We start from the raw sequence: 27,513 nt of genomic DNA, 5'->3' as shown, positions 1-27,513 counted from the left end.
TCGGTACGTATCAAAGGCCCTACTACGTGCACAGTACCATGACTTGTTCACTGAGCCTTCACAACCCTATAATTGTCAAGTTTTATAAAGGAGAATAGAGCAATATGCCCAAGGAGCAGAGCTAGAACTCAGCTCTAAATCACCTGACTCCCAAGTCCACACTCTTTCCATTACACTAAGCTGCCTCTCAGAATGACTTTTTTTTAAGAAAAAACAAAAATCCTGCTTGCCTGGCTTCTAAACTTCTCCAAGTTTTCTGTAGGCCCCAGCCCAGCCCAACTTTCCATTTGAGTAAAAAAGAACATCATCCCAGCTGCTCTGTCCCAAGTCACGTGAAATGGCGGGAAGAGATTTCATAAACACAAAAGCCTCTTTAAATAAATAGGAAAATGGGAATCATTTTGAAAGCGGTAAGCTTCTAGAGAAAGCTCTCCAGTTCTGCAGCCCTGGGAGCCTCAACAGAAGCCCGTGCGGATCCTTGCTGCACCCTGCCACGGCGCAGCTGAGGCTGCCGTCCTCCTCCAGAGAGCTGGGCCTGGACAGGATGTGTGCTGGCGATTTCTGAGCCGGCCACTGTAAGGAAAGCCACTTCAAACCGCCACCTGACCTTACTCGCAAGACAGAGAGCTGCAGGGCGCAGGGCATTCAAGAGATGTATCTTTCAAACGTGTAACTGTTAATGCCCCAAATATAGGAGAAATATTAAGGTTTGTGGAACAGGAGAACTTCTTTAAAAAGAAGAAAGAAAGAGAAAAGACAGGCTCCCCAGGCAGCAGCACTGCTTTGTGCATGTTTGCCAGTGTGAACGCTGCCTCTCATTTCTCCTCCTCTTTTCCTAACAAGCACCAACAATCAGCAGACAATAAGCTCTCAACATCTGGCTCCTAGGTCCACAGCTTCAGTCTCCTCCCGGCCCCAGAGGTTCTGGCCTCAGCTGAAATCCCTGACAGCTGCTCCAGGCCCATGGTAACCGAGCTCAGCTGCTCAGGGAGCAAAGCAGGCATGTGGTCCCGGCTCAGGTGCTGCTCAGCCCAGGGACCCAGGAGCCCTCGAGGCAGCCCACCCTCTGTGAGCAGACTGCACAGAGCCCCGCTTTCTCAGAAGCTGGACTAAAGTCACTGTTGGGAATCGGGGGGAGGGTCAGGAGCCCAAGAGCAGAACGCGGAAGACACTGAGCTAGGACCGCCTCGGGCTGCTGGAGGTAGTCGGGCCCCTCCAACACCCCCTCCTCGCCTGCCTCTTCCTGGCTCGTCTAAACTGAACAGGGTCAGGCAATGCTGAGACCCTCTTCACACACAGAGATTAGGGAAACCCTTGTCTGAGGGCCACGGTTTTAGCATTTAATTTCTAGACTTCAGAACCACTCACTCTCTGAGTCTAGAGACCTCTGCCTCTGCTCGTGCAGAAGTTCTAATTGTAGCCCATTGTAAGCAGTCGGATTTCAGCATCCCCCAGTGTATTCCTCACATACACACACGAAGCTGAAACAGAGGTTCCCCAAACAGCCCTTACCATGCCTTCTGATATTTCTATTCTACTCTCTTATAGTCTATTTCATTAAGATGTGGTGGTTGTGACCATCTATATTGACCCCCCTTTGAGGGTCAAGTTTCAAAACTGCTGTGGTTCATAGGAGCCAGTCGTGCCTTTCTGAGTTAACACCCTGTGCTGACATCATGGGTCAACAGAAGGCACTCATCACAGGGCTGACTGGCCGCTCATTCCCTTTTCTGGATAACTCACGTTTCCCCATAAAGCCCCAGGGTGGTGCTTTTCAGATAATTCACATTGTCCCATGGCCCCGCCAGTGGGTCCTCACAGCACACCTTGCTTACTATGCTCGTCTTCAAGCATAGCCCTAGAAGAACTCATCTGTGTGCTCACAGAACCACTGCTAGTAACCTTGAAAACAGCACAGAGAATATGAGAAGGGTCAGAGGACTGAAGACGGGTAAATATTTGCCCAGTGTTTTGTCAAAGTGAATTCTGGAAGCTTCCGACTGGCAAACGTAGGGCTGGATTACAGAACAAGTGATTTGTGAGCATTTACAAGGAAAAGCAGACATCACTAAGTCTGAATGGTTCAGTATGAAAAAGTCTCAGCAAACCAATCTCATTTCTTCTTTCGATGGAGGCTATAAACCAGGAAGAATGCTATGGAGAATGTGTTTAGGTCTCATCAAGTTGCATGAAAAGACAGAGAAATAAAGTCTGCATCAGAGTGGGGTTGAAAAGCTCTGAAGCTGTCTGAACTACACCTTGGAGGCTGCTGCTGATGGACCCTTAGGAACCTTGGGGAATTCTGCCATGAGGACCCAGAAGGTTCCTTCCTGAGTTCAATCCTAGTCAACCTATTTATCGACGACTTCTTCAATTCATGAACAGCAATAGTACTAATGGTATGGAGCCCTCGATCACAACTGAGAAAGGGATGAACTGGACACCCAGACAGCACCTTACAGTTTTATCAAGTACTTTCAGGTACCTTATCTCATTTGAGCCCCCCAAGTCAGGGAGCCGGGTGACGTTATTATACTCATTTTGCAGCTGGAAAAGCTCAGGCTCAGCCATCAGTTTCCCGCCCCCAGCCATCCTGACATTCTGGACAGTAATTCCTTACTCTCCTGTGCGCTGTAGATGTTTAGCAGTGTCCCGACCTCTACCCATGAAATGCCAGTAGGGCCCTCCTTACGGTCGTGACGGACAACAATGTCTCCAGACGTTGCCAGATGTCCCCGGGGGGACATCCCCCATTGAAAACCACTGGGTTAACTGGCTTGACCAATGGAGTTAAAAAGTTGCTGGGACAGCATGTGGATTGCAGTCTCCTCATTCTTCCGACCCTTGCGAAACGCTGGAGGGATAGTGAGTGGGATAATCACAGAAATCAGGAGTCAGAATTAATCCTGATTGAAATGCTAGGCCAAAATCGATACTAAAAGAGGAGGAAGGTCCATGTTTTGGTTTTAAAGCCATTTACCGGGCACGGGAGGCTGGTGCTGGTTTAACAGCAGTTAGGTATGGCAGTCTGGGGGCGGGGAGTCAACCCCAAGCTCAGGAGCAGCAGTCCGGACATCTCCCTCCCTCTAACCCAGCCCAGCTGCCCCTGCCACCCTCTCTCCCTGGCTCACCCACTGCGGCCGTCCCTGAGGCACCTACAGAGCCTCCCACGGCCCCTGAGAACTTGCCTCTGGCCCATCCTCAGTCGCACTTCTGAGGACTCTGGTGTGCGGTAAAACTAGCAGACAGACAGATGGCAAGAAGGAGGAGCGGGGGAAGGAAGGGAGATGGGGAAAGGAGGGGGAAGACGAGGAGGGGAGGGGAGAAACCTTGGCAGGACCCACACCACCACTGTGAACCCCTCAAACCCAGAGCCACCACAGTAGGACAAAGGTGAAGAGAGAGAAGAGGAGAGGAGAGGGAGGAAAGTGACATAGGACCACATCCAGAATGGGGACAAGGAGACAAGAGGAAGGCAGAGCAGGGGCAGGACAGCTGTCTCCCAGTCTTCCTCGTCCATCCGGCTCCTTCCTGCTCCTCACCCAGGGCACCCAGCTTGGCCCATTACTCACCTGTTAATGCCCCTACCTGGGAGTCTCTGGAATTCACTATACTTGGTTAAAATCCTGGCTCTACTGATTACTGTGATTTGGGGCTAATTATTTAATCTCTCTAAGGCTTAGTTTCCATATCTGTGCAATGGGTATGGTAACATCAGCCTCGTAGTTTTGCTATGGGATTAGACAGGCACCAGAAAGTGCTCACTGGGAGCGAGCATCAGTCATCACGGACAACCCTGGCAGCTACACAGGAACCACATTCAACTGCCCTGAACGCCAGCAGCACCTCCGATCCGACAAGGCCAAGGCTTAGAGAGGAAACGGCGCAGGCCCGGCCCAGTACTTTCTCCTCTGATTCCTCAGGAAACCATTTTCTCGTTGGAGCTTTAGCTGCTACCATTTCTCAGGGTCCCTTTGGAGACAAAGTGACCACTAAGACTTTCTCTGGAGAAGTCACTGCTGACCTTAGCAATGAGAAAAAAACAACAAAAATGCCTTAATATCCGGTGAGGGCTCTGGGTATTTTCTAAGTGTTTCATTACACTTACTAAGGCCACACAACCTCAGAGCTGAGCCACAGCACAGGTGAAGTGGTCCGAGCCTCCCCCTGAGGCCTGAGATCCCCCATCCCCCCGCAGCCCCCAACCAGGGGTCAGGAGGGGTCCACACAACCCATCCCCTCTCCCCCGAAAACATCCCTGAGATGGGTCACACTCAGCGACGCCCGAGTTTCCTACAGGAAGGACAGGTACAGGTCCCTACTAAAAAGAGGACACAACTCTGAAGTTCATTCATCCAGGCCTCCTGGGAACAAACCATACCAGCAACCACTGACTAAATTGGTGCCCTTTAATCTGGAGGTGTTCTTATCTGAGAGTAACGTAAGATAGTTCACCGAACCAGAAACCATGAGCAAGCGGCAATTAAAAGCTGCTAGGTCCAGGAGGAAACCCACTGATTCTGGCTACGTGCCTGTCACAACTTGGTTAACCTTTCTGAATCTGTCTCCTTCTCTGAATGATGACGGAAATAATCGTGATGAGGTGTGATTAAGGCATGATGCCTTTAAGGGCATGGTACAGTGTTTGGCAAATATTCAACAAATGTTAAGTTTCTCTCCCCTTTCTCCACCAACAAGCAAATCTACAAATATCACAAATACACAGTGCAGAAAACAAGAGAAATAGGATGTCCCCCTCTTAGGTGAGCAAGTGTTGCACAGGAGACACAGTCCTGGCACGAGCAACGAGGGGAAGCACCTCCTCTGCTCGTTGTCCCTGCGGCCTGGAAGTCAGGTGGGCGAGCTCTTTGTGCCTGATTCTCCAAGTCGGCAGACTCCGGGTGGCCATCTCCATCCTGAGGGAGAAGCTGAAATCACACACCTTCCAAGGGAACTGGATTACACAGTTCCCAGCACTCTGATCAGCATTTAAGTCACTCCTCCTCCCCACAGTGGTGGGAGCTGGAGAGGGGAGTGACCACGGGGGAAGACACTGGCCACCTGCTCTGGGTGGCAGAAGCAAAAGAGAGAATTCTCCAGGTTCCTCTGCACAGAACCCAGGGCTCTCCTAGTAAGAGCTGCCCAGGAATGCCACGGGTCTCTGGCCTTGCCTGGCACTTTGGGCACCAGCCTGCCCCATGCCAGGGACTCAGCTAGGGTTGGGTGGTGTCTCCTGGGAGGTGTCACAGAGGTGGGTGCGGGTCCCAGGGGTTAGGACAGAGGGGCAACAGGCTCCCAAGCCTTCCTTCCCCAAAGGAAGCACTCAAAGGGGACAGTAACCACCAAAACCGAGCCAGAAAGGGGTCGGGGGGGGGGGGGTCAGAGTTTGGTGATGGAGCTAGTCCTCTGCTACACGTTATCCCCCAGAACTGCCTTTTCCACATCCACAAAAGCTGAAGCATCCCCTCATTCCAGGGAAGGTTTCTCTGAGACCCTGTCAGAGCGGCAAGAACAGCCAGCAAAACAGATGGCCTTTATATCTGGATGTTAAGGGGTCCCAGAGAGGAACGAAAACCCTCTTGGGGCAGCCCTAGTCACAGCCACAAGCCCCAGAGAGCTACGTTCTCCAGACAGATGGAGTGTGGCACTGCCCCAGGGCAGAACAGCACTGCAGGCTGAAAGGCAGCTTTGGGTTTGTCTGCCCAACCGGTTCAAATCTTGTTTTCTCTCCCCGAAATGTCATGGGTGGAACTGTCAAGGAGCCAAGGGGATCACCCACACTGGAGAGTTCCTTAAGGGCAGAAGCTCTGTTTGATGTCTCTTTGTTTCCGCAGCACTTAGCATGGTGCCTGGCAAAGGGTGGATGTCGGGAAATCTCTATTGATGCGAAAGATGAGAAAGGTCACTGACTCCTTAAAGCCCCTAAAGCCGCAGTTACAGCTCCTTTCTGGACTGAGCACGGGGACCTGAGTGCAGAGGGGCAGGGCCAGCGATGCTGAATACACAGGGGAAGAGAAGCCTCTTTCAAGTGAGAGGACAGATGTGCTGAGCATATTAGAGGAGGGCCGCCCTTTCAGAATCCTAAGGTGGGAAAGTGTACGCCTTTTTGTCTCATTTTGCCTCTCCCCAGACTCAGAGCTGGGCTCCACCAAGCCACGCCTGGAAAAGAGAGAGGCCCCAGGGGACAGGCATTGTTCGCTCACATTTGAACGTTCACTTACATTACTAATTCTCCAGCAGCTGCAGAAGAATGGAAAACAAAGGCTCTTCCTCTGGGAGGCCACCCCAAAGCTAGGGTGCTGCTGCCTGAGGTCAGAGGAGGAAGGGGAGAGGCCTCATCTGCAGGAGGTTACGGAAAGCTGCGTCCTGGTGAGGCTACCCTCTCCCCCAGGCCCCTGAGCTAGAGCTCCACGCTGGACGTGGCTTTTCAGCCGGGCTGGCTGGCTCAGGACTCGCAGATCTGCTGATGGTCTCCAGTAAGAGCCCTGGGCAGCGCCTGCTCTGCTACAATGGTCACATCTCAGGCTGGTGCCCTCTCCATCCAGCTGCACATAGTTTCTTATAATTAGGAAGGTTGAGCTTGGCAGCTCAAGAAAGAGCTGGAAAACCAATGGCAAACCAGAGTCATGTGGAAACTAACAAATGCTGGGGAGGACCCAGGGAAGAGCTGATGGGCAAGGACCAGCACCTTAAGCTTTCCATAGGTTCCTTGAACACTCCATGGCCCTCTGGCCTCCTCTCACCCCTACCATCTCCCATAAGGAACAGCCTTGGCTTTCTGACACGTTGATAATAAGGATCTAATCGGGTCAAGAGGGAGGGGAAGGTCTCAGCCAAAAGGAAAGCTCTCCGTGGGCCATCTGTTCAGCAGGAAAGCTGAAGACAGCAGCTCCTGGTCCCAACAGCACTGTGACCAAGGGAAGAGACGGGCAAGGGCAGACCGCCTGGAGGATGACCTCTGAGGGTCTCCGCCCGGCCAGGCACCTTGCAGGCTGCTGACAACACTGGCTTCCTAATCCAACAGCCTGTGCTGAGAGGCAGGATAGAGCACAGCAGCTAAGAGTCCAGACTCCAGGGCCAGGCTGCCTGTGTCCACATTCTAGAACTTTCTGTGACACTTCACAAGTTACTTAACCTCTCTTTGTCTGTTTCCTCATCTGCAAAATAGATATATTAATAGCACTGACCTCACAGGGCCATTATGACGATTAAATAAGCCAAAATATTTAAAGCATTCAGAACAATGCCTGGCACATGTTAAACACTCCATGGTTAGGCATTATCATCTTTACTGTCAGGTTTGTGAGAGCAGTCTGTATTCACTCTCCATAGCACCCAATCTAGCACAGCCTCTAAAAACAAAAACAATTAGTACCATTTACCACGCATGCAAGGCACTTTACCTACATTGCTCAGTCCCACATAAGCCCAATGCCGGAAGTATTTTCACGGAAGATAAGTATGTTGTCTAAAATGCTATTAGTAATTGGCCAGGCGGGGACTGAAACTCAGCCTCTGACTCCAGAGCCTGCTGCTTCTTCCCACAGGCTGACTGCTGAACACCACCTACCCTGTGCAGATTGAGAAGGGAGGAGGAACCGAAACAGAAGTCAAGCAAGAAAGGAAGAAATACAAAGAGACGCTGGGGACCTCAGAAGAAATTCAGTCTTGTAAAGGCCTGTGTCTTTTTCTGGATCTAGGTTTGTCATCATTTGCTTTCCCTTTGACTCCGGATTTTAGATGACACAGGGCATTACATGGCAGCACGCAGCACCTTCAATGAAAAACCGGCAACAGGCAGTTGGAAACTGTTTTTGTGGACATGGATGGGGACAAGACTTCTTGAGATGTTCCAGGTGCCCAACAACACTGATTCTTCACGTGAACACGCCTGAGGACTTCAAATGCTCCTGGCACTCTGATCAGAAGGCAGTCACGCCCGGCCTGCGTGAGCTGCAGCTGAGGCTCCCTGCTATCTAAGCCCAGAAGTCTTGCTTTTGGAAGAAGTACCACTTCTACAGAACAGAAAGTACAATCCCAACAGGAGAATTCCTACAAGACTCTGCAGGCTCTAACATCTTGCTACCATCAGCCCTACTTCAGAAACTTGACTTTCCTGGTTTTCTCCAAGGACCTCATCTGTTAAGCTCCACAGATACGTGGAGACCTGCTCAGTAAACTGTCAGCATGCCGGTGGGGGGTTGGGGTGGATAGTCTTCCCAAAGCCCCCTTCTGACTGGGCCTGAAATGAGCACACTTCAGAGGCATTCACTAACCCACCTGGTTGTGATCAGAGGGTCATGATCACTGAATCCTTCTAACCTCACAACATCAGCACCATAAACATTCTCTAATTCTGCAGAACAATCAGTACGAAATAGCCATTTCCTGCTCATCAATTGCTCCCTTATCAGAAATCTCCCTCCCCCTTCCTCCTGTAACACCCAGGCACACACAGAGAGAGGATCAGAAAAGGCAGGAAATGCTTGCCCAAGACGCAAGCAAATACCAGAGAACAGAAAGAGACAAGAAAACTGCATCAAGTGCCTGTTGAGCAGGGCAACTATTTCCCCAACAGAAAGATCAACTTGATAGCTCCTCCTGTTTCATCATGAGTAGGTACCCAGAAAGAATGACCTTCTGTTGGGCTGCTTCTGCTCTTCCCACGGCCTTATTGTATCTATCTGTAAAAAAAGGCAAGGAAAAGCTGGCACTGTGCCTGGAGAGAGATGAGGAGGGTTGATTACACGCGCACAGTAAGAGCACAGATTTAATTCACTCACCTGACTCCAAGAAACCCATGAAACACAACTCCTCAGTCTCTTTACTGGGCGATGGTAATGAAGATCCATTTACAGGGTGCTTCCCTACTGTCAGTCTAGAACCCTCTAAAACTAGCATGGAGTATGAACAGGGAAACCTGGGGCACTGTTTACTGCAAATTTAACAAAGTGCATCATCCGGAGACAACAGATACCGCATTTCAACAGTGGTTTCTTTGGCTCCTGGTATTCTTTGTATTTATCCGTAACTTGCTTGCCCCCAGCTCCCTCCAACCTCAAGAAACCAGGAACTAAGATAATTTTATTCCTAATTAAACATTTTTTCCTCCCACAGACAATCTACATTGACCCTATCGACGAAAAAAATCTGAGCTGGTCTAACAGCAGGAGGCGGTTTATTTCCACAACAGTAAAAGATCTAAACCAAACGTGCCCTGTGTTTTAAACATTGAGGTCTGACAAGGACCCAGATTCCACTTCGCTTGCCAAAGGCTAAGTGTGTGTGTTTACGTAAGAGAAAGTGAGTGTGGGGAAAACGGGAAACCTCCGAGGAGGTGAAGGCAGAAAGGGGCAGACACGGTTAGAAAGACGAGACTGCACACGGTCCCAGAGCCTAAGCACGAGAAACACCGAGCCTCTCCTGCCAGCAGCCGGACCCGGGGACCCGGGGACCCGGCCTGACCGCATCTCTCGCTCGACTTGTTTACAGCCCAGCGCAGCCATCCTTCCGCCCCCGGCTCAGCCCGGTTCCCACGCCCGACTTGCGGGCCGACGGCGGGCGCCGCCCGGGGGGTCGGAGGAGAGCCGGCTCTCCGAGGGGCTTTTCCTCCCGGCGCTTGCTCCCCTGGCCCGGCCCGGCCCCCAGGAGCGGGCGCCTCCCGAGCGCCCCGCCCGCCGCCTACGCGCGGAAGCCCGCGAAGCCGAGATCAGGCGCCGCCTCCCGGCATGCTCCGCGGCGGCGCGCGCGTCCGCGCCGGCCACGTGACAGGGGACCTTCCCCCGGCCGCGGGGCGCGTGCACCGGTCACGTGGCGGTGGAGCTTCCCGGCGGCGGAGTGCGCAGCCGCGTCAGTCACGTGACAGGGGAGCCTCTCCCGGGGTTGGCCGCGGCGGTGGCGCCGGGAGGCGGACTCTGCACGCGCGAGGGCGGGGCGCTGGAAACACTCGCGCGTTTGCTTTGTGCCCTCAAGGTGGACAGCGGGAGGGCCGCCGCTGCGTCTTGTTCCGGAAGGAATCCCCGCGCTGCTACTTTGCCAGCTCCGTGGCCTTGGGAGAATGCCTCTAAGTGTGGCTTTCCTCATTTGTAAATGAGTAGAATAGCTCTTTTGTAGGGATTTTGTGATTTTTGTGAGAACTGGACGGGACAGTCCAGCCCCGCTAACCTAATTTATTACGAGTTAGCTGTAGTTTGTCATTGGTATTTTGTGGCATGCTCAACAGACTTCTCTGAAGTGCGTGTGCTGTGAATGTTCACAAATTCATTCACTCAGCAGCCCCCGGTTTTCACACTGCCAAGTACACGGCATTCAGCCTAAAATGGAATGAGCCAAATTATCAACGCTTGAGTCTTCCTCCACCCCTCTCACCCCCAGGAGCAACAACTTTTGGTTCTACTGTTAGCTGACTTCGTGCAAAGACTGATAACTACAACAACAAACTACGTTTCTCTCGAGGCAGCACTGTGGCCACCTGCAGGGACAGCTTTGGAAAAGGTAGGTGTTGTGCATCCCAAACTCAGCCCTCAGCCTGTATTTCCCGAGACCTCAGACTATGAGGGGCAGGCTCCGATCCTGTTTGTTCAGAACCCAGAGGACTTTTGACTATTCATTCTTAGGCTGAATTCAGCATTTGCTGCACTATCACAAAAGGAGGATGCTAAACGAATGAGGAGCGTAAACATTAACAGTACCAGCACTTCAGAAAAATCTGTTTAGCGTGCCATAAAAGATTAACGACAAATTGTTAACTATTACTTAAATTAGATCCCCAGTTTAACTGTACACCATCTAGAAGGTAATAAAACGACTAAACGACTTATCTTTTAAAAATCATTGTATCATCTTAGGCTACTCATACTCCAACAGTCGGTGTAACTGATCAGAGTTGTGAGAACTTCCTGTATAAAACTTCTTGCGTGTGCTGATGAAGATGTATAAGGCTGGAGGACAACCCAGCTAGTTTCTTTCCTGGGTCATTATGAAAAATTGAATTGAGCAGGCAATGGTGGAAACTGTCTTTCTTGGAGATTTTCTGGAGACTGCAACATTTTTCTCACTCTGGAGAAACAAACAGAAAGACTGTGACAAAAGCACTGGAGATAAAAATGACAAGAGGGAAGAGAGTTTACAATGGCTTGAAGCAAACCAGTGCATCATTCTGGCAACTTTACAGCCAGGCTTTCTTCAGAGATCACTGGCTACTTAAACAGTAAGTGATGGACGTTCAGCAATGCCTTGTCCAGGCTGGGAGTGACTCTTTCCCCTCTGCAGGTTGTAGGGGGAAACCTGTGAGTTCACACAGCTTCAGCGTCACTTGAAACCTTGAGCTGGAATAAACCTTCTTAAAGTTGTAGGCTCCTTTTACACTGTGAAACACACTCCTCAGAAAACTTAGAATTGGAAGAGAGAACTGGCAAAATTGTGTGCTTTTAAAAAGAATCCCAGCATAGCTTGATGAAAAAGTGTTCAATGTTCCGAGAATCAAGAATAGCACCAGGAACGATCGTAGAACCAGATCCATGGCTTCCCCAGGCTCAGGTCACCCTCCCCCCAGCAAAAGCATCCTAAAATTTCATAAAATATTTAGGAGCTAATTCCTTTGTCACTCACCCCACATTTTACAGAAACATTCTGGTGGCGAGAGGGAGGGAAAGGGATTTCCAGAAACATAAATCCGGGTTGACGATTCTGATGCGCCCCTCCTGTCCCGAGTCCTGTCAATGGAAGGACCTGTGCACACGTACATGCACACAGTTTCAACCGCTGAGCAGAAACACGTGTCTCCGTGACTGCCTCCGTCCGTTCCAGGAGGCTGAGCTGGCCCCAGGCTGTGGGCATCTCCCCTCCAGCTAATATCAGATTACACTGGGAGTTTTCTCCTGATCCCTGAGAGCAGATCTTTGAGGCTCTTACAACTCTGTCTCAAGCAGGTCATTTGAGGGATTCAAAAATCCCTGGGAACTGAAGCAAAGCCTCATCCAAGCAAGCCCAGAGGTGTTGGGAAAGCACTGATCAAGAAGAAATTTTTCTCCCTCTCTTCCCACTCCCGAACACCCATTTGCTCACAAAAACATCAACCCCACCAGCCCTTTCTCTCTTGTTCTGAGCTGCTACAGGCTAAGAGTCAGCAGGCAAAGGCTGCATCTGGACAGATGTTCCCCCTATCCCTTCCTGGGATGTGAAGGTCAAAAAGCCTTCGGAACCCATCTGCGCCCCACAAACCTGAAAGATTTCAGTAGTTTCAGTACAAATGTTTAAAAGAATAAGATGAAGGGCAAGAACATGGAATCACAAAGCTGAACTCAACCCTGAAAAATAACAAATAATAAAAAACAAAAGTATCTAGTAGGGAAGCCCCCTGGGCTGGACAGTTGTTTCCTCCAAGGAAGGAAAAGCAGTTCTTTTACCCACTTCTATCCCTAGGTTCCTTGAGCAGAAACCTTCTAGAATGTGGGCTTTCTGAGCTGAAAAGACCTCAGAGACCACCAACAAGACTTTGGGTTCTAAGCCTGCAGACTGTGGACTGGTGTTGAGGTGGGCTTCTAGCCATAAATGTCCCGAAGGAGCATGCAAAATGGTTTGTGAAATGTGCATTGTCCTCATCCACGGAGAGGGTGCTCCTGGCCACTGTCAACCACTTTCGGAAATGGCACAAGACCCAAAAGGGGGCTAACAACCACTGATCTGGTCCAGGTCTTGGATTTCACAGATAAACCCCAGGAACCTCAATTGAGTGCTCCAGGTGACACAGCAAATTATATGTCACCTTCGAAAGCTGGTCAGGGCCGGTGGGAGGAGGTGGAGGACGCCACATGAGCTAACAGCCCTCCTTCTCCCCTTCTAATTACAAGGATCCCGTGAAGTCTTCAGCCGCCACTCTGTCTGGCTTTCTGCGCCTGGGTGTGTCAGTTGCCACTCTGTTGCCAAAGTGTACAGATGGCCGGGGGACTAGGGGTGGCTGGATATGGCCCGTGGCCAGCTAGCTAGTACCCAGGCGCCAGCTCTTAGCTGAACTGCTTCCTTAGGGGTTTTCAAAAAACTCAGTCTTCATAGGGTGAGGCACGGTTCAGTCCTCTAAGGACCCATCACAAAGGTTGGCCGCATAAGAAAAATGAATAAAAACCATTGCCTTCAAGTACCAGGTGGTCCCTATTTCCAGAGCAGGGCAATTAAGAACAATTTCACAAGGGGAAAAAACCAATGTACTAGAATAGGTCAGAATGAAAACACTGTTGCAAAATAAAGTATGATTTCTAAGAGAAAACCACAGAATAGAAAAATATTTGTAACAACAGATCGCTTACTATATAAAAATTCTAGAAACAAGTGCCATCATTACCACAGTTCAATTCCACGGCTGTGCAATGGGGATAAGCAGGCAATTACACAGGAGTATTTAAAGGCATCATCGCAAGGAAACATGCAGAGTCCCACTGGAAAACTAAAGAACTACTATACTAAAACTTTAAGGACAATCAGACAAAGAAAACCCAATGGTGGTAGAGAAAACGGAGCAGTTAGACTTTGCGGATGACGGTTGGTTCAGTCTTTCCAGAGAGTAAGATGGGAAGATGACACAGCCACACATTCTTCTTGGGTTTTGACCAACAATGCCACTGAGAGGAACATTTCCCAAGGAAGTAACTAAATGGAGAAGAGAAAGGGTAATTTTTACAAAAATGCTTGTTGCTGCATGTAGCAACAACTCCAACTAGAGGAAAAGCACAACAATGTAAATGATGCCGTGGTTCACAGCTCAGGCTCAGGAATCAGACTGCAGTCCATTTCCAGATCCTCCGTGCTGCCATGAGGATTAAGCAGAATAATCCATGGGAAACACTTAGAACTGTGCCTGGGACATAATAAGGACTTGATCAAAGTTAGGTCAAGTTGATGAAATGAATATATTATCATTATATATTCACTTAAAATGACAAGCAGATGACCTACGTCAATTCATGAAAATGGAAATGTGAGATGTCATTAAAATGATAAAAATCAAAAGATAAAACTAGTACAATCAGATTACAATTATGTACAACATAATTATGCAGCTTATCAAAGACTGAAGTACACTTAGAATGAGTTGAGTCATTTGTTTGGTTGTGATTATCATTTAGAATCGTGCTCTGCAATGTTTCAGTTTATGCTGAAATCAAAAAGAACACAAAAAAATCAACAGTGCCGCAAACCCCTTGTAGGATGCAGGAGGGACCAGACTGAGGGACCTGATATTGTTTGGGTGTCTACATCTCCCCTCAAGGAACTCAGCAAAACGTGTGCTCCGTGGACCTATTCTAGGAATAAATACTCATTGTTTTCAAGTCACTCCCGTGCCAGAGGCTGACTTGGGTACAAGCATGTGACATATTCTAGTCAATGAGACTTGGGGATGTCCACTAGGTGTCTTCTGAGAAAGATGTCTCAGACACAAGAAGAGCCAGCCCCTCTATTTCCTCCACAGGACGTGATGCTAGTGTCCACACAGGACACTTGGACCTGCAGCAGCCGTCCTGTCACCCGGAGAAGAGATGAGTCAACATGCAGTGGGGACATGGCAGACTGATGCAAAGGACACAGCTCCTTGAGTGACTTGCCTGCACTAAAGAATTTCCCAAAACTGGAGCTGCCTCTGCAGAGACTTATTAATTAATTAAGGTGAAAAATCCATTCTCCTTACTGTTCAAGCCCGTGGAGGTGCAGTTTTCTGTTAGTCACGGCTGAGGGCGTCTTAACTAAAGAGCCAGGGAGCCCGCACAGCCTGTGATGGAGGCCTGGCAGGCCTGTCCGGCCCCCAGGCCTTATGGATTCTGCCAAGACTCCTCATTGTATCCCATCCTGGGAGAGCGCCTAGCGGAGGTGGAAGAAGAAACAGCACTGGCATTTCCATGCCCATTGTACAGAACAGCGCTACCCGGGCCAAGGACAACTCCAGATGGCACAGCGAGCAGGTGACAGCACTGGGCAGCAGAGCCCAGACGTCTGGCCCTTTAATAGGGGACCTCCACAGGCCTCCTGGCCTCCAGCTCTCTCATTTCTGGAGTCACACATTTCCCAAAGGCTGTGACAAAACTGCCCTCTGGAGTAGGGCTGCCAGAAAAAGTGCAAGACACCCAGGTGAGTCTGAATTTCAGATAACAACAAATAACTTTTTAGTATAAGCGTGTCCCATATGTGAAGCTTCTGTGCCGCTGCTCCAGCTGTCTCCCTTCTCTGCCAGGCACCAGACTAGGGACAAAGCCCTCTGCGTGCACACTGGACATGGAGATGGCCTCCCTGCCCCCTCGTCGTTTGGGCTGCCCTGGGTGTGTCTGGGCCAGAGGTCGGAGGGTGGCCAGGGTCTGGCCTCATGAGGTCTCCATTGAGTCTAGGAAGATCTGATGAGCATTTTATAGTAACAGACAAGAAGTGGCTGACGCTTAAAATGCCAGAGTGGGGGCAGGCGTCCCTGTGGTCCTGAGAGTTTGGAAACTATGCAGCAGGCTGTGGTGGGAGGCTGGGGCGGGGGGCGGGGGGGGGGGGGGGGGCGGGAGGCGGGGACGTGCACAGTGGCTCCTGACGTCCAACTTCCCCCTACAAGAACTTCTTAGATGAAGCAAAGGAGTGATATTTCCCTGACCCTACTCTCTAAATACAAAACTCCATGACTGCTGACAAGCCTAGCCCTCGCCTGTCCACTCTCTGTAGACTCACCTTTGCTGGGGTCACGTTGGGCTCACAGTCTTTCTCCAGCAGGCCATGTCTTACAGCATAGTCCCCCCGGGCCAAGGACAAGTTCTGTTTAACTTGCTTGATGTGGGACTATCTACCTGCTCACAGACAGTCCCTTAATAAAGCTTGCCGAGGAGAGCAGAGCATCATTTCCTGGAACCTGGCTTTATGGTTCTGTCTAGGATCCCTACCGTGTCCTGCCCAGGGCCAGCACTAGCCCAGAACTGGTTCCTAGTAAGTGCCTGTGAAGAAACAGCTCACTGACTCAGGAAGATTCTCGACGCACTGGCCAAAAAGTTTCAGCCAAGGCCCAGCAACAGACAGATGGATTCCCCTTCCCCGGCCCCTCTCTCCCCTGGTTGGCTGCCTCCCGTAGAAGGTGCTGGGCCAACAGGAATCCCTGGAAAAGGAGTTTGGGATGCGGTGGCTGGAGACCGCGCCCTTCGGAAGAACAGAAGGGAGAAAACACGTGGACTCTCCCATGTTCACGGTGAACCCTCTCAATTGCTTGTCTTTTTCCTTTCTGGAAAGGAGAAGGAACACCGCACAGAAACTGCGGGTAAGAACGAGGTCAGCAGGGCCTGCCACCTCGTCTGCAGGGCTTGGCACAAAGTGAAAACACAGCACCTCCTGTTCAAAAAGCAGGGAAAAGGGCCCCGAAGGGTAGTAAAATAGAACCTTTCCTCCGCAGTCTCTCTGTCAACCTGCAGGAGTGTGGCTTCTTTGCTATATAATGTCTCTGGGCCTGTGCAGAGGCACGCGGGACCAGGGGCCTCGCCCCACGACTCCGGCCACTGAAGGGGGCTATAGGTTCCCCTCCCGCCAGCTGCCAGCCTCCGGGTCAGGGCCAGGGAGTCTCCCCTTCCCACAGCACCACACGAGGATGGGAGCACCTGAAGGGACTGCAACCTGCTACCTGGGTCAGGAGTGAGCGCCAGGCTGGTCCCCACACAGGTGCCTGCTCCGTGCGGGTGGCCCTGCCAGCCTGGGGCAGGGATGCCTGCCAAGCCCCCCCCCCTTGCGACAGCAGCGGCACAGACCCTGGCCCTCCCTCACTTCCCCCACCCAGGCCCCTGATGGGGCATCAGCAGGTGCTGGGGGGTGAGAAGAGGGAAGCCAGGTGAGGCCCCAGCCCCGGGGGCTCATGCTCCATTGTCCCATTGGACTTCATTTACAAAACACAAACTCAAAGACAGAATTATTAAGAATTTCAAGACGATGACTGCAGAGCATTAAACTCCAAAGGTGGGGCCCTCAGAGCGAGGGGCAGCAGCACTGGTCACACACCCATGAAGCCAGCCCTAAGACAACAGTACTTACTGAATGAGAAGAGAGAGAGAAACGAAATAAAACAAACACAAAAGATCCTCCAATTAACTGAGAGTGCCCAATACTCATAAATAGGATGAAAAATTAAACTGTATCACTTAAAAAAAAAATTGGGCCAACAGCCCTGTCCAAACTGACAGGGTATTTCTCAGTCTAATGTCCCCACCTCCTCCCCATCGACCCCAAAAAGTCCTTTGACTCCGCTTGATATCCTGTTGAGATTTTGCCAAAGTAAATAAATCCTTGCAGTGGTTCCGAACCACAAACAGTACCTGCCCTGGCCCAAGAGGGTGTCTGCTAAATGACCCTCAGCATGCTGGGCAGTCCCAGACGATGAGAGCTGGCCTACCCACAATGCCAGTGACGTCCCACTGGAAAAGCTGCACCGGGAACTGCGAGAACCGGAGCTTGCGTAGAGACCTACGCATCTGGACTTCCGCTCATTGGTCACGGAGGCAACAAGTGCCAACAGAAGTCCCTCCAGAGTACTGCCCGCCGTCTCTCTGAGGTTTGAGCAGAACCCACTAGGGTGTCTGCCACAGCACCATCTCCATCCCTAACCCCGAGGCCTCACGTTAAAAGGCAAGAAGGGAAAGAAAGGGGGGCCCAATGCAGGCAGGGGCCACATGGGTCCCCCAGTCAGTCAGGGGGAACGCCCCAGTGTAAGGTGGGTCGTTCTTCTAGACACTCTCAGTTCTCCTCCCTTTTCCCAGTTGGGTCCTGCCACAGGCCGGGCTGGGGGATGCTCAGTTTCTCCCACAGGGTGTCCCTCGGCCTGGCTAGGGGGTCCGGGGGAAGGGATCCAGGAACCCTCCTCTGCGGGGGATACAGCACGCCACCAGGGTGGAAACAGTGAGAACGAGATAGTCGTCTTGGTTTTATATATAGCACCTGCGTCTTCCAGAGACCTCAAAACACAGGGTGAGAACGGGGTTAAACACCTTCCAACCGCCCCCAGGGGTGGGCAAGGCTCTCGTGGAAGCAGCACCCCCAGAGCCCTTCTCCTCCTCCGGCCCCAATGGCCAGAGCCTTTGCTAGGAACCGTCAGGCCCTTGTGAGGTCCGCAGCCGTCTGGGTACCCCTGGCCTCCCGGTCACTGTGGGCACAGTCCCAGTCCCAGGATGAATGATGGGTGAGCAAGTGCTGACAGCCTCCCCACACTAAGTGGGCAATGGAGAAAGAAGGCGGAGAGAACTGAGCTACAAGGACCACTGCTGTAGGCCTCCTTCAACGAAATGGATTCCCAGAGCTGGTACACCTGCAGGCACCTTCTGCTCAGCGCGACATGCCCCTTTTATGGCTGAGAAAACCAAGATGTTGAAGGACAGGGTGGAGTGAGCACTGGACTGGGAGGAGGGGGAGCTGGCCTTGCCCCGGCCTTGCACTCAGCAGCCTGGGGCCTTCAGGCCCACCTGTCTGTTCAGGCCCACGACTTCTAAGGCTCCTTCCAGTTGTACATTATCTGGTCCTGCAGAGGCTGCTGAAGCTTCTGGAAGGGCAAGGTTGGCCTTGCTGCCCTGGGAGTGAGAAGGACAGTGCAGGCTTGGGTGTGAGAAATGCCAGAGCGCCACGGTGCATCACAGAGCTCCCTGGAGGATCCAACAGAGGAGGGGGGGAAGCACGGCGACCGGGTGCAGGCAGCTATCAGCAAACCACAGGATGGTCAGTAACGCTCACCATCTGCACCCCCTTCCATTGCGGCCTCCCCTGGAGGCACATGCGTGTACACGTATACACACCCTGTACATACACACACACTGCAGCAAGACCCCGGAGGTGAGGAGACCTAGCTGGCCGCTTCGGGCTCTTTGTCTCTGGAATGCCCCTACCTCCAAGTTCCCAGACTGTTACTAATTCTGTGTCCCCCCCACGCCCCCATTTCTGTCCGCCTGACTTGCCCTGGCTCCCTACGCACCACAATGAGAAACGTTTCAGAAATAGAGTGGAAACCAGGTTTGGAGAGAGCACTTGGTGGGGAGGGAAGTGGCCAACGACTGCTATTTTTATTTCTATTTTTCTAAGGCCTCTGTGCCCGCTCTGTCGAGGGGTGACAAGGACTGCATCCTCCCCACAGGTTTCCGGTTTTATCCCGTTTTAGATCCACTGCAGCCAGGCCCTGTCTCTATCTCCTCACCCCAGGGCCGGGGACAGAGCCGCGGTCTGAAGGAGCTTCTATCAGGGAAAATGCTCCTCGGTTTATAAGGAATTTGTGGAGGCTGTCTAGAACCATCCCGAAAGTCCTCGGTTGCTGGTGCTCACATCTGGCACTTTCTTCTATCTCAGAACAGCCCCAGAAATTTAGAGTTCACAAAGGACACCAACTTGCTGCCTGACACTTGGCTTGGGCCTTAGGGCTGTTCTGATACTAAAGTAACAGTCAGAGAACACGTCCTGGGTGTTCAGATAACTACCAGCGTCTGGAACAATTCCTCCCACCTCAATGGAACAATCTACCGCATCCACATTTACTTGGGTGGTACCCCCCACTCCCATTCTCAACATCCTAACTCTAAAAATGAGGGCCCCTGACCTGGTCCTAACCCACAAGGACCTCTTCGACTTATTCAGAGAATTAAAATTTTTTGGAATCTTGATAGCCTAATTTCCTCTCTTTGCTCACCACTTTCTCACTGAGTTTGGCAACAGCCCATTCTTTAAAACCAAGATAGGAGGCCCAGATTGACGTCCAGCTGACCAAGCCTGCACACCCCTGGATGGGCCTCTGACATCTGTGGGGACAGACATCAGTGCTGTCCCCTAATATTTCAGTTCTTCTCCTGGGCACATGGTAGGACGCAACTGCTCTGCCCAACACCCCCCTCCCCCCGAGTTAGGTGAGGACCTGAGACTTGCTTGGGCAGTTAATTATGCACAGAAGTGATATGCACTACTTCTCTGGGCTGAAGCTTTCTGAGCCAGTATGTGATTCCCCGTATCCTCGTTCCCTCTGCCGTGGTGACGGTGACCAGCAATGCTCCAGACAGTGGCTGCACCATCAGCCAGGGTCAGAGAGGGAGGACAACATGTAGCAGGGCCCATGGCTCACCCAGATCAGGGTATGTAGCATGGGCAAGAAATAAACCTGTGCTGTTTTCAGGCTTGACTGTGGGGCTGTTTATCACTGCAACATAACCTAGCCCATCCTGACGAATACACCACCTTTGAGAGAAAGTAAAAATGACACAGCTGCTGTGAACCCGGCTTGCTGCTTGACAGGAGGAAACAAGACAACAGCAATAGAGAGGGGAGTGAAGGGCCCACAGCCATTTCCCTGTCGTCCCTCACACCTGCCTTTTCTTCTCATGCTTTTGTGCGTGTGCGTCCTTCTACTCCGAGTAGCCTTCCCTTTTTCTGCCTGGGTGAATTCTTTCAAAATTCAACTCAAACAGCACCATCTCTGAGACTTCTCTTCCCGACAATCCCAGATAGTGTGGCACTGTCCTCTGCTTCCAGCAGGCCCCTGGAGGCGCTCACCACTCACACGGACGCTGTACTCCAGCACTTGCTAGCTGGGAGGCAGGATAGAGCAATGGTTACTAGGACAAGCTCTAGAGCAGTGGTTTCCAACCAGGGCGACTGCCTCTCAGGGGACATTTGGCAATGGCTGAAGACAACTGGAGGGATGTGCTACTGGTCAGGGATGCTGCTAAACATCCTACAGAGCACAGAACAGCCCCCCAAACCAAAAAATCATCTGGCCCCAAATGTCAATAGTGCCAAAGCTGAGAAACCCTATTCTAGAGTAAGAATGCCTGGATTCATATCCTGATTCTTCTATTCCTCTAATTGCGGGTATGTCACTTAACGCCTCATTCAATGCCTAGCACATAATAAGCACATAATAGATGCTAGGTATTGCAATCTGCCTCCTCTAGTGAACTGAAAATTCCTAGAAGGTAGGGACTTATATACAGATCCCTACCTGCCAGCGTGACTTTGATGCAGTCAGCACACAATAGATGTTTGTGGACTGTACGAATGAAGTGTTCACCTTTTCCTGAAAGCTAGCTAGTTGCAAATAGTACATCAAATCCTCTGCTTGGTCCCAAGAGACAAAGTCTGTGCATTTAGCCAAACCTCTGCTGGTTTGCAGGTAAAATACTTTATTACTTCTGCTCACTGCAAAGTACAAATGCAAGTATAGTAACTCTTCAGTCAACAGAATATTTAAGAAACGAGATCAACACACACTCCATCCGGGAAGGACGCAAGTTCATGGAAAATAAATTTTATCACAGTGATGCTATCTGGAGAAGAGACCGGAATCGCAATGAACTACTCACCAACAGCCATGATGTGTTTTATTCTACCTCAAGCCAAGCACAAGTATCAAATTTTAATTTGAACTAGGAATCTAACAAGAGGTTTTTTTTTTTCTTAACTCTATTGAACAGGTTCAACCCAGAATCAAACCTAGGTTTTCAAAAAGCACCAGAAAAATATTCTGAACCAGACCGTCATGTGATTCAGCTACATCTTTGGTCTTGGGCCCAATTAAATGACGACTGAAATGTGCTGGAATATTCTAATGGGCCACAGGGACTGTGTGGAAAGCCTTCTTGAGACTCTCTCCACTCCCCGGGCTCAGGGGACGCATGTAAAAATCCTCTGCTCATTTTCCAAAAAATCCTGTAAGCCCACACAGAAAACAATTCCTTCTTTGTGATAGATTGTTTGCACAAAAGGGATTTTTTGCAAATATTATACTTTTTGTTATACCAAGGAAGAAACAACCCTGTCTTCATGTCCTGTGACTTGCTGAGATGAAGACTGAGGATGCTTATTCATCCTGTGAAGCGCCATATACATCATTGGGCAGAAAAACCAAAATAAATACGTTCTTAAGCAGAGGGCTTCTACCCTGCTTCTCAGTGAAGACCAAACCCTCTAGCAGGTCCTCAAACTGGGAGCAATCCCAGTCACACTCAAGACCAGTTCCTGCTGCTTCCTGCTGACCAACCCCCCACCCCACCCCACCCCAGCCCCAGACAGGAGCCAGAGACAAAAACTCGACAATACGACAATACCGCCAAGCCTAGAAAGGGCGCACTTCACGGCTGGTTTTAAAGAGAACAATTACTTCGGCCACCCCTGTTCCTAGCCGTTTTAAATTATATCCACACTTTTTCTTTTTTGTTTGATTAACATAAAAAGGGGAACATTTCTGGGACTTTTGTTGCAAAACTCAACCCAAAGCACACGCCCAGCTGAAGAAACAAAGGGAAGGGTCAGTCGCTGGATGGGGACCTCACAGAGGGGACTGCTCCTCGGCCACAGTCCTCAGGGAGGCCCAGTGGGAGGCCAAGGAAGGTGGCCAGGAGACACTCTATATTTGTTCCTTTGTTTTTATTTCCAGGCCCAACAATCAATAGACAACGTTCCTTAAATATAGCACCTGTGAGTCAGCCCCAGTGGGATCCTGCGGAGACAGAGCGGGGAGGGGATGGTGTGTGGGCCCGGCCCACACCGCCTTCCCGCCGAGGGGGGCTGCTCTGGGTCACGGCTCTATTCTGGAGTCAGAGAAGGTTGGGCAGGAAGGGGCCTCAGAGATGACGGAGCACCCTCACCTGAAGCCCCAGAAGCGAACTCACACTGGAGGGCAGTGTGGGGGACGAACGCCCAAAACCCTGCCTGTGTTTTTTCCCAGCACCTCTGTGGAATTGTTTTTTGATTAAGCCAGATCATTTCGCCAAAGAGGATAAACAGATGCCACTAAGCACATGAAAAGATGTGCAACACCATTAGGGAAAAACAAATTAAAACCGCAAGGAGACAGCCCTGCAGAGCTATCAGGGCAGCTAAAATAAAAGCCAGTACCCCACCACGTGCCGGCGAGGACATGGAGGTGTGGGACCACTCCTTCGCTGCTGGTGGGAATGTGCTGGTGGGAATGTGCACCGGCGCGGTCACTCTGGAAAACCGTCCGGCAGTTGCTTAAAAAATGAGATAAATACATAACTGCCCTATGACCCAGCAACTGCACTCCTAACATTCAGCACAGAGAAATGGAAGCTTATGGTCACACAGAGACCTGTAGATGAATGAATCTTCACGGCAGCTTTATTTGTAATAGCCGGACACTGGACACAACACAGATGTCCCCTCCTAAATGTCAGAGTTCGATCAGAATCTCAGATGAAGGCAAAACCCAAGATGAGTGACCCACTTCCCACTAAGGCATGCCTGAAAGCATGGCGGTCCTCCACTCCTCTGATTTCCCCTCGTGGCAGGCCGCTCACCACCCCACGTGGCACCTTCACGGTGCTCCCACAGACGCCACCTTCATGTGGTAACACTGCTGTGCTGGCTCTGAGGAGGCGCTGCGGCACCCTGGGAGTTCACGCCCTCCAGTTCAGCTCTGCCCGCTGAAGCGACGCAGAGCGAGTCTCTTCTTGTAGGTCAGGAACCCCAAGCCAAGCGTCTGCTGGGGCCACCCATCCACTGCGCCTGTGGAATGGACTTTCTCCCTTTGTTCCTCCAGTGTCTCCTAATTCACCTGAAGTCTGCATGCAGACAATGCAGCTCTGCAACTCCATGCACTCAGTTCCATTTTAGGCGCTAACAGAACGTTTGAAATATGAACTCACAACAGGTTTTATCTGTGTCATTTAGAACGGGAGCTGCACCGTATCACCGTATCCAGTCAGCCCCGTGAAATGAAGAGGGCTGTGACACTCTATCCGGGTGGCCTGAGGACACCAGACATGTCCAGATCTGTGCTCTGTACCTGCCAGACCCCCTGTCCTGCACACAGCACGCGCGGTCCTCCCGCTCCCTGGAGGAGGCGGCAGACTGAGTCCCCAGGGCCCCGGACTGCGGAACAAATGGCTGGATGTGCCCCCTCTCCCAGCTGTTGGGGCTCACGGGCCAGCTCTGTGGGCAGCAGCGAGGAGCTTTAACTCTTACTGTACTTGCGGGTTCTCCACTTTCCTCCCCACCAGGCCCGGGGTGAGGGGGGGGGCTTCAAGGCAGCTCCAGGAGCTCATGTTTGCTGCCGTTCCATCTACCGAGTCTGTGTTTTTGTACAAAAGCCTATTCATTTAGAAGGGAAAGAATCCTCTCTTAGTTTCACCTCTGTGAACGGAAAATTGATCTTAAACCAGACTCAAATGCTACTTCGGGGCAACTACATGAAGACAACGCTCTGGCCCACCAGATGTAATATGTCCAAGGCAACACCAACCCTAATCCCCTCGCCATCTCCAAGGCCTGTGCTTCAGACCCCTCGTCAGCCCACCCATCTTCCTCTGCACTCCACACAGTTCATCCCCATCCTGCTAAAGCACAGGCCCAGAACTCAGCTCAGCACCTCCTCTGCACAGAGCTCCACCACTTTCCCCTGCTCTCCCAGTGACAGACGACGGAAGGGGCAGGGGGTCAACAGGCGCCACTGCCCAGCTGTGCTCCTGGGACTGGCAACCTCATCTGTCTGATCCTCAGTCTGCTCGCTGCAAAAGGAGGAAAATAACATATCCCTTGCAAAAATGAAATGAAGTAATTTATGGAACGTGCCTGGCACATAACAGATACTTCAGAGATCACAGCTGCTGTTATTTTATTATTATTGTGCAGCCTAAGGCTGCTCAGCATTTTTAACAGCCATACCAGGTAATGCATATGAATGTTTTTGGTAACATCATAAGTCCCAGTGACTTTCATAAGAAAAATATGGATGAGCCAGATCCCCTCCCTCCTCTCCTTTGTGCAACCGACTTTTTGAAACCTCTCTTCAGGACTCACATTCTCTTTTACAGTACCTGGGCATGGGGTCATACTGAACTATTTTCTGAAGTTCTTGAAATATTCTTTCCAGAGTCAGTGTGACATGTCTGCAAACCACAGTCGGAGGCCAGGCTAATGATGGCCAGCAACAGGCCACCTGGGACATTCAGGGCACTTCCCTCCAGGCTGACCCCCATCGACCCTTAGGTGACAGACCAGAAAATCTAGGCCAGTCCAGAATGCCAAAGAGAGGAAGCCAGGAAGAGCCCCTGGACCTGCCGGACTTTGATTAGCTCCTCGGTGTGAATCAGCAGCCTGCAGGGAGGCGGGAGGTGGCTCCCCCGAGGGAGCAGGCTGATTTTTAATGTACAGTGTGATACCGCAATGTAAACAGCATCCCAGACGCTGCTCCATATGGCTTTAGCCTGGAATCGAAATTAATTACCGTCCTGTGTATATTTCCAGGTTGGGGCAATAAGGGAGTTACTGTCCGGCACACTCACCATTCAGACCGCCTCTGAGGTCAAGGCTGCCACATACTAACAAGTTCTTTTCGTGGTTTCATTGCTCCCAGATACCAGCCCCTTCATCCCTGCAAAGGCAGAAGGACACTGGGGCCTGGGGTAGATGGGAGTGCAGGCCAGGCCTGAGACCCACCTCTCCAGAGGGCATGTAGCCACAAATAGCATGTGATAGAGCCGAAGGTTCAGAGCCCGCAAACTCTGCCTGATGCCTAATAGCCTTCTTGGGGCGTGAAGGCCCGCGTGGACCCGAGGCAGGTAGGAAAGATGCAAACCCCATGGGTTAACACCGCAGGCTGCCCACTCCATATTACAGCCAAGAAGGAAAGAGGGATTTCCACATCACACGTCAAATGTGCAGCAAAGCAGAAGCTCGGGTCTGGCAGGAGGGGTGCCCAAGGCTGTGGTGATGTCTGGCTGAGGAACAGTCTGTGCTGCTCTGGCAGGACTTGCCTCCACACAGCCCAGCTCCCGCCTGCATCCGCACAGGTTCCCAGGGCCTTCCTGGGACTCTGGAGTGAGCTGGTTTGCCCAGGGTCAGCCACCTGACTGGGTTTTCCCTCCCCACCACCATCCACCATCTCAGCCCTGAGGACCAGTCCAGCAGGCCCACCTGGGCCCAACAGAGCTCAGTCAGGACAACGGCAAAGAGCAGCCTGTGACTCAGGAAGGGCTGGGCTGGCTCTCCTCTGCTCAATTCAGGGAGGAGGTAGGGGTGGTGCAAAGCGGGCTGCAGAGCCTCCCAGGCTGGTCCTCAAGGCCTCGGTTGGGGCTATGTGAAAGAAACCATCTCTTTAATCTAAGAAAGATCCTGGTTTGGTTTTTTGTTTTGTTTTATTTTGTTTGCTGAGGAAGATTTGCCCTGAGCTAACATCTGTTGCCAATCTTCCTCTTTTTTTGCTTGAGGGAGATTTGCCCTGAGCTAACATCTGTTGCCAATCTTCCTCTTTTTTTGCTTGAGGGAGATTAGCCCTGAGCCAACATCTCTGCCAGTCATCCTCTATTTTGTACAGGGGTTGCCACTATAGTATGGCTGATGAGTGGTATAGATCCGAGCCTGGGATCCCAACCCATGAACCCGGGTTGCTGAAGCAGAGCACACTGAACTTAACTACTAAGCCATGAGGCCAGCCCCGAAAGATCCTATTTTAATAAGCTTGTGCCCAGCCTGCCACCAGATATGACACAGGGGAGCAATGGAGGCTGATTAAATCACACACATGTCCGGAGGCCTCCCTGGCGAGAAGCCACGGTTATCCAAAGCAGCGGTGTTTTTTACATATATGTATATATATATATATTTCATCTTCTCTCCTATGAGCTATAGTGACTCTAAAGATGCACCTAGAAAGCATAGGAGCACGAGGAGGGGAGAGGAGGAATGGAGCTCTCCATAACCCCAAACGCTGGGCATTCCATGCCTGGATGACCTCAGCCGGTGTCCACCTCCCAAACAGAATGGAGAGGCTGGTCCCGGGGGGAGTAACCTGACACCCCTTGCCAGCAGCTGAATACAGTGGATTGTTTTCAAACTTCGAATTCTCAGGCCCTGGTAACACAGCAAGGCCTATCTGGCAACCGAGAAACCTCCTTGGAAAAATAAACCCTGCTGCCTATTTTGTCATCATCCTCGACAACGAGCTGCACTTGGGAGGAGGTGACTGGGGCCACTCGGTGAAGGCAGGTTAGTGTGACAACTGGAGAGGAGGGGCCGGAAGCCGGGTCACCTCTCCCCACACCTGTGCTGTGCCAGGAACTTGAGCCGCCTGATCTCATCTCAGCTTTACAACTGCCTGTGAGAGAGGGTCATTATTCTCACATTAGAGACAAGAAACTGAGGCTCAGAGAAGTCAAGTCCCTGCCAAGGTGACATCCAGAGTGAGGGTGTGAATTCAGGTTCTGGCCGGCCCGATCCCCCACCTCTGCTCCAGCCAACCATCTGACTTCTTTGCTCATCCGAGCCATCCTCCTCCAGCATGTACCGCCTACAAACCTCAGTGTCAAAGCCCCCAGACCCCACTTTTCCTTTGAGGAGGAGAAGGGCACCAGCAAGCAAAACCCCCTTGGGCATCCCACTTCCCGTTCACCTAAACAAAGAGAATGTGTGAGCTGCAGGCGCAGCATCAGATGCTGAGGAAGGACAGACGCACAGCTCCTCTACAGCCCGTGCAGCTGTGGTTTATGGAGCATTTAGCCTGTCCGGTCGTTGTACTAGGCACTCACCACCTTA

The 27,513-nt window shown here is 51.3% G+C and overlaps 1 protein-coding gene and 1 long non-coding RNA gene across 2 annotated transcripts in view; one reads left to right on the top strand and one right to left on the bottom strand.

Annotated features, from left to right (window-relative positions):
* The window catches only part of ITPKB (inositol-trisphosphate 3-kinase B), a 96,141-nt gene that overhangs the window by 55,560 nt on the left and 13,068 nt on the right, over positions 1-27,513 (bottom strand). The gene's annotated exons all lie outside the window — the stretch shown is intronic.
* LOC138921478 (uncharacterized) lies at positions 9,694-12,251 on the top strand. Its single transcript, XR_011434094.1, has 2 exons — positions 9,694-10,494; positions 10,848-12,251. It is a non-coding gene; the product is annotated as an uncharacterized lncRNA (long non-coding RNA).

The sequence above is a fragment of the Equus caballus genome, chromosome 30 (genome assembly GCF_041296265.1).
Source record: "Equus caballus isolate H_3958 breed thoroughbred chromosome 30, TB-T2T, whole genome shotgun sequence".
NCBI lineage: Eukaryota > Metazoa > Chordata > Mammalia > Perissodactyla > Equidae > Equus > Equus caballus.
Note: the sequence above shows the minus strand (reverse complement) of the source record. Positions and strands in the feature narration are given on the sequence as shown.